Source organism: Plectropomus leopardus, chromosome 7 (genome assembly GCF_026936395.1).
Source record: "Plectropomus leopardus strain MGB_pleo_1.0 chromosome 7, ASM2693639v1, whole genome shotgun sequence".
NCBI lineage: Eukaryota > Metazoa > Chordata > Actinopteri > Perciformes > Serranidae > Plectropomus > Plectropomus leopardus.
In genome coordinates, this window is record NC_142182.1 from 29,750,489 (window position 1) to 29,756,488 (window position 6,000).

Below are 6,000 nucleotides of genomic sequence, written 5' to 3' on the forward strand. Positions count from 1 at the left end.
AGATTGCATAAGATTGTTGAGCATGCCACTGTTTCTAAATACAGCAGTGTGGGAGTGCTGTCGATCGAGAACAGGGTCTAAGACGTAGTTGAAATCCCCACCCATGATTACATTTGAATCTGACAGATTTGGCAGGGTATTGTAAAGGTTCTGAAAGAAAATTGGGTCATCGAAATTGGGCCCGTAAACATTTACTAGAATTAATGGCGTGGAGTTCAGAGTCCCACAAACTATCACATACCTGCCCCTATGGTCCGAAATTGTTTGAGAATGGATAAATGGTATATTTTTACTTATCATAATTGCAACGCCCCTAGCTTTTGTACTGAAGTTGGATTGATAGACCTGAGAAGCCCATGAGGGACATAGTATATTTTCTGCTGTTTTTTTAATGTGTGTCTCCTGGAGAAAATATATGTCTGATTTAAGTGCTCGTAAATGAGCATACACCTTTCCCCTTTTCAGTGGGCTGTTCATCCCTCTTACATTCCAGCTAGTTATTTTAATTTTACCATTGCTGCATCCATGAGAATCAGCTAACATACTGAGTATCTACTGTATATATAAAAATGAAAACATTTTCCATGACTGTGATAAGGCATATTCAATTAATTCAAACAGACAGATGTGCTGAGTCATCACCCCATAACAAACACAAAACCCTTCCGTGTGAACACAGGAGTAGTACTTCCATACCCCTAACTTAAAGTTAAAACTAGACTTGGGAACCTGCTGGTGGTCCAGACTAGCAGTATAACTATCCATCTTCCTCCAGCCTTGGGAAAACAGGCACCTCACTTCACAGACAAGTATTGAGAAAACAATAAAACTTAATAGTCCTCACGCATACTGAACATGAGCATATCTTATGAACTGGCAGTCTTTGTTAAACAACATAACTTACGTCATCCTTTAGTACCGCAGCATTTATCATATAATGTGTCCAGGATATCAGTCTGCCCCCCGGCTTACAGTAGCGCTGGCGGCAGCGTCCCATCCCTCAGCCTCGCGCCTCAGGAACTCTTCAGCTTCGGCCGGGGTGGTAAACGTGGCAGTGTTGTTGTTTACCGTGACCATGAACCGCGCTGGATGCCGGAATCCACACCGGATCGACTTAGCCCTGCACTTCTCCCTGATAGCTTGGAATGCCTGTCGCTTCTTCATTGTGGCTGAAGTGAAATCCGGAAAGATGTACACCGGGCGCCCATCATATCGTAGAGGAGCTTTCTCTCTTGCGAGCCGCAGCACGAGCTCTTTCACCTGGTAATAGTGTATCCTGGCGATGATGGCTCTCGCCTTGCCGTCTGTAGCCGGAGCCAAGCTGCGGTGTGCCCGGTCTACTTCTATTGGAAGGTTGAAATGCTCCTCTCCGAGCAGTATAGGAAGCAGCTTAGATACAAACTCTGTAGGCTGGCCATTTTCTGTCTTCTCCTTGATTCTGATGACACGAATATTCTGCCTGCGGGAGCGAGCTTCAAGATCATCTAGCTTGGCTTGCTGCTGCTTGTACTGAGACGCTAATGTGTCACATCGCTTCTCCAGCCCCTCTAGTCGCCTCTCGTGTGACTCGGTGGCGGCCTCGGTATTTGACACCCGCTCGTTTACTTCGGTTAGAGCAGCTTTAAAATCCGAGATGACTCCGTTGAGCTCAGCGAACCTCATGTGGACCTTGCTGTCCAGCGTTTTTATGGCTGTCAGGATGTCTTCAATGGTAGAAGGAGCCGGGGAGCTAGCTACGTTGGAGTTAGCTTCACATGCGTCTGTTAGCATGGCTCCGTGGTCGCCAGAGTCATCCTCACCGGGACATTTTTCTTGCTTCTTTCCTTTACCGGTTTTCGTCATCTTAACTAAAATGTTGTAGTTCACTTCTGGCTCATGAAATAATGATTAAATGTTTTATGCACGAGGCAAATGGTGAAGTCGAGATGGAGCTCCCCTAACACATGTCTACTCTATTCAGAACCCCTGGCTCCGCCCCCATGTGCTAATCTTTTTTATTATATTTAGTTCCAAGACCTCAAACTAACGTGTCGTAAAATAGAACCAAACTCTGATTTATTTTTTCCTTCTCTCAGTTTAAATATATCTCTCAGGAATAAAAAAAGACAGTATAGAGTGATTGAAACATTCACATATGTGTCGGCAACAATGCGACAGGGACTGCAGAAGATCCCGTTTTTAAATAATTACAACCCAGACACAGGAAAAATTACAAATAATCTTTGTCTGCAGCAATAAAGTGGCTCCTCCTTTCTTTGTAATGGAGGGATCTACATCTCTTATAAAGTCATCTCTCTCATTGATAGATGTTCTTTACAATAAATGGATAAATATGAATGGTTAGCGCATGACCTATGTCTGAAAAACAAAGTTAGTATCTTATAAAAGACTTCAGTGAATTAAAATGATGTGAAAGTATGTTGCATTGGCTTGTAAAAAATGAAAATGGAACTGCAACAATAACAGTATCAAAGCTGTGTTGTGTGGCGCCCCAAAGAGGGGAAACAACAGAGAAATGAGAAAGTGTTGTTGTTGGCGTAAGAGCTTAGGACGTCACAGTGAGCATACAGAAGTCAGAGGATAACACCCCAACGTACAGAGCAGGCAGTTTCACTTCTTAATAGATCATAAATTAGAAATGTATGAGTTATGGCTTATGGATGTGGATAAACAAGTAATCCACATGATCTTGATATAATGATTTAGAGCTTTTAGATAAAAAGTGCTCTTTGGTTTATTGTTAAGGAACTAAATGTATTTCCTAAAAGCTGAGAGATAAAATACTGCATTAAGTAGAAACAACTCCATCAGGTATTACAGACAAACAGGTAATCAATTGTCATAAGTTTATTTATTTCATTATGACACAGCAAATGCATGAAAAGGAAATACATGTGACACATTGTTGTTCCATGTTTGATTTGTTTGTAATTTTAGACATTATAAGTCTTCCATAGAAGACTCCACCTCACTGCATACTTGAAGCCAAAAATTTAACAATTTCACAATTATGAATAGTATTTATGTTCATAGAATATGTTAACATTTTTCTAGTATATAGCGTGTCAGTACTTTTATCCTAATATATTAAAGTGTATTATGATGCATTCATATATATTGTATATTGTGTAGATAGTCTATAGATACATATCTTTTTTTTCTTTTAATACAAATATACGGTTTATATTTCTCTATTTTCTTCAATATTTTTCAATAATATAATATGCACAGAAGTGTCATATCCATTTTACATAGAAATAACATAGATAATGAAAGACAAACAGATTGAAAGGATTTAGCTTCATTCAAGACATTGAAATGATGGATGAGAAATACAGGTTTTATCAATTTTATCTTTACATTTTTGTTGATTATGATTATTCATTACCTTTACAATTCCATGGTAAGTTTTTGTCTATTTGTTGTAACAGCTAAAGTAATAACAAACAAAAAAAAATACATGCCAAGCACTACTGAAATGTTTTACAAATAAATGACTTTTTGAACAACACAATTATGACATATTTGAGTAGATATTTAAATGATACACATTCCATTTGTATTTCTTTGTAAAATAACTTTCTTCAAGTACATCGTTTGTTCCTGAAGGAGTATTTCTGCTGATTGTTTTGCCATTAGAGGATAGACAAACTCCAAAACAAGGTAGCCAACAGACACATCCCTGACGCATTATCACTTTGTCATCATATTAACAAACACTTGCCTTCTTATACATCCAACAGACACGTAGCATCATTACAGTATCATCCTACTGGAGTTGTGTATACTAGAGACAGAAAAATTGGGCAAAAACTGAAGATTGAAGGATTAACATGTTAATATGCACTAATGTGCATAACAAAGCTCTTCTAATACTCAAATACTTGAACATCCTTTATACTTAACGTTCCTGGTCCTCCTCTTTCGGTGATTGTTTTCTGTGTCATCCGCATTGTTTGTACGCCTTTATGACAAGCACAAGGACAAGTGCGACAAAAATGATGAGCATCACGATTCCGATGTTCTAAAGAGTGAACAATTAATAAAAAAATTAGTTAGACAAGATGTTCATCAGCACTGTCAAGTAACCAGTCAGGTTAAAGATGATACTAAAGCTCTCATCCTATATATCAGTTTCAGATACAAAAAAGTATATTTCTCTTACCTGGGACAAAATGTAAAAGTCATGCGACTGGTTCAGCAGTTCGGAGAACCTTGTTGTGTTAGTTGGTGAACACCACTTCAGATAACTTTTATCAACAGAAACATATTTGCCAGGCCAGTCTGTGTTTCCACAAACAAAGTATTCACCATTAAGAAAAAGAAAATCCACCCATAAGTAGGCCGGGAGAATGCTGGACAAAGTTTTTAAAGAACTTTCTTCTCGCTTGACATGGATCAACAAAACCAGGAGAAATACCAGAATGGCAGGAACTCCAAAAAACCCAGCTGTAACCCAGGCGTTCCATTTAGGATCACAGGGACAGGCAAACTCCATCTCCATAATCTTCTCCAGAAGAGCCAGGATGAAGCAAGCTGTCAAATTTGTCGTAACACTGCTTTCTACGAACTTCTCAATGAAGGCTGACATAATGAATTCTACAAAGAGAAAAATACAGATTTAAAGTGAGAGAAAACATCAAAGAGGAAAAGGTTGAGTGTGTAGGATTTACAGGCATATATTGTCAGAAATGGAATGAAATATCCATTAGTTTATAATCACCTCAAAATAAGAACTGTTGTGTTTCATTATCTTACAATGAGCCATTTCTATCTACATACGAAGCAGGTCCTCTTCCGCTGTGTCTGCCATGTTGTTTCTACAGTGGCCCAGAGTGGATAAATCAAACACTATCTCTAGATAGGGTCTTTTGCATTTTTGCATCTGCCGCCAACTTGGGAGAAGTTTCAGTTGTGCAACCTCATTGCTAGATGCCACTAAATCCTACACACTGGACCTTTAATGCATTGGTTTTACTGGTTTGATTTTTTGTTCATAGGTTCACCTATTTAATAGCTTACAAACAGGACCAGTTTTTGCATCACAAAATTACACAGCACAGCTCTTTTTTAATATTTAAAAATATTTTTTTAAAAATCATCCTTCATTGTTATTAAAAACTTTTTTTTTCATTTTGAATAATAAAATATATTACCCTTTTTCACTTTTTAATGCTATAATCAAACAAAGGTTTTATTTTCTGGAGTAATAAGAGTTGTCATCTGGAAACAATAAAATACCCTTAGGAAAGAAGCACACATTGTAATATAAAACCTAGACTTAATGAAATGTATATTAGGATTAAAGTTTTACCTACCTTAAGAGTTTTCCTGAGAATACCTTGAGAAAAATGTTCTTCTTGAAGCCTACTTGAAGTAAGTGAAAGTCCTTCAACTACTTCCTCTTTTACACTTGTACTTTAGTTTTCAATCTCTACACACGTTTCAAGCATGGGCGTTTCCTTTTGTCTTTTTGCCTAGTGCAGCACTGAATTTCACCAATAGATCTGCTTGCACACTAAGACATTTTAATGTTCATGCAACAATACAAAACAGTGCTCAGTGTCCTCCACACTTTTACTGTCTGGACCTTTGTCGATTAATTAAGAGGAATAGATGCCGTATCAGTGGCCTCTTCTCCAGTTTCTCTGCTGCTTCTTCTTGTACATACGATGATACAATGAGTAGCAGGAGCAAAACTGTGAGTATAGCATTTCCGAACCCCTAGATTTCAGTCAGACACCACTCAGTCAGACACTGTGATATAAACAGCCATATTTTGTGGGAAACTGGTGTTCAGTTACTGATATTTGCAAAAACAAAAGCCATCTTTTGTTTTTACTTGAGACATGATATAAAACCTGTGTGAGCGATTTAGTAGTTCTTCTGAAATGGTCGTGTTGATGGGAGTACACCATTTCAGATATGATTTTTTATCAGTGACAAATGTGCCTGGCCGGTCTGTCTTTGCACAGACCATGTACTGGCCATTGAGCAACA

The 6,000-nt window shown here is 38.1% G+C and overlaps 1 long non-coding RNA gene across 1 annotated transcript; it reads right to left on the reverse strand.

Moving 5' to 3' along the window:
* Positions 1-2,832: 2,832 nt before the first annotated feature.
* Positions 2,833-5,443, reverse strand: LOC121950773 (uncharacterized). Its single transcript, XR_006106341.2, has 3 exons — positions 5,319-5,443; positions 4,166-4,599; positions 2,833-4,024 (listed from the first exon to the last, which is right to left on the reverse strand). It is a non-coding gene; the product is annotated as an uncharacterized LOC121950773 (long non-coding RNA).
* Between the last annotated feature and the right edge of the window lie 557 nt (positions 5,444-6,000).